Source organism: Myotis davidii, unplaced genomic scaffold (assembly GCF_000327345.1).
Source record: "Myotis davidii unplaced genomic scaffold, ASM32734v1 scaffold2069, whole genome shotgun sequence".
Lineage (NCBI taxonomy): Eukaryota > Metazoa > Chordata > Mammalia > Chiroptera > Vespertilionidae > Myotis > Myotis davidii.
The window spans coordinates 52,605-53,420 of record NW_006299881.1 but is presented as its reverse complement, the minus strand read 5'-3'; positions in this window follow the sequence as shown (position 1 = coordinate 53,420).

The window sequence follows — 816 nt, the reverse complement described above, 5'->3', positions numbered from 1 at the left end:
GGCTTTTCATCCACATTTAAGCAATCCTATCCTATATAATCTATCTACTACTAAAAGGGTAATATGCTAATTAGACCAGGTTGACCAGCCATCTTCTGGACGTCTGACTTCCTCCTGGACAAATCCATGGTGGTGGGGGCCGAGGCAGAGGCAGTTAGGGGTGACCAGGCTGGCAGGGGAGGGCAGTTGGGGGCAACCAGGCCTGCAGGGGAGGGCAGTTGTGGGCAATCAGGCCTGCAAGGGAGGGAAGTTGGGGGAGAGATCAGGCCGGCAGTGGAGGGCAGTTGGGGGTGAGATCAGGCCGGCAGTGGAGGGCAATTGGGTGTGATCAGGCCTGCAGAGGAGGGCTATTGGGGATGACCAGGCCAGCAGGAGAGGGTTATTGGGGGCAAACTGGCTGGCAGGGGAGGGCAGTTGTGGGCAATCAGGCTGGCAGGGGAGCAGTTAGGGATGATCAGGCAGGCCGGCAGAGGGGTTAGGGGCAATCAGGCAGGCAGGCAGTGTGGTCAGGGGTGATCAGGCAGGCAGGCAGGTGAGTGGTTAGGAGCTAGTAGTTTTAGATTGCGAGAGGGATATCGGACTGCCAGTTTTGGGCCGACCTGGCCTGCGGGGATTGGGCCTAAACTGGCAGTCAGACATCCCCCATGGGGTCTCTGATTGGAGAGGATGCAGGCTGGGCTGAGGTAACCCCTCCACCCACAACCCCTCAGTGCACGAATTTTGTGCACCAGGCTCTATTGTGGAAAAAAATTATTTGCAGCTAGAACAGATGGATAAACTTGAATCCAAAGCAGGACCTTCCCCAGTAACTGGCAG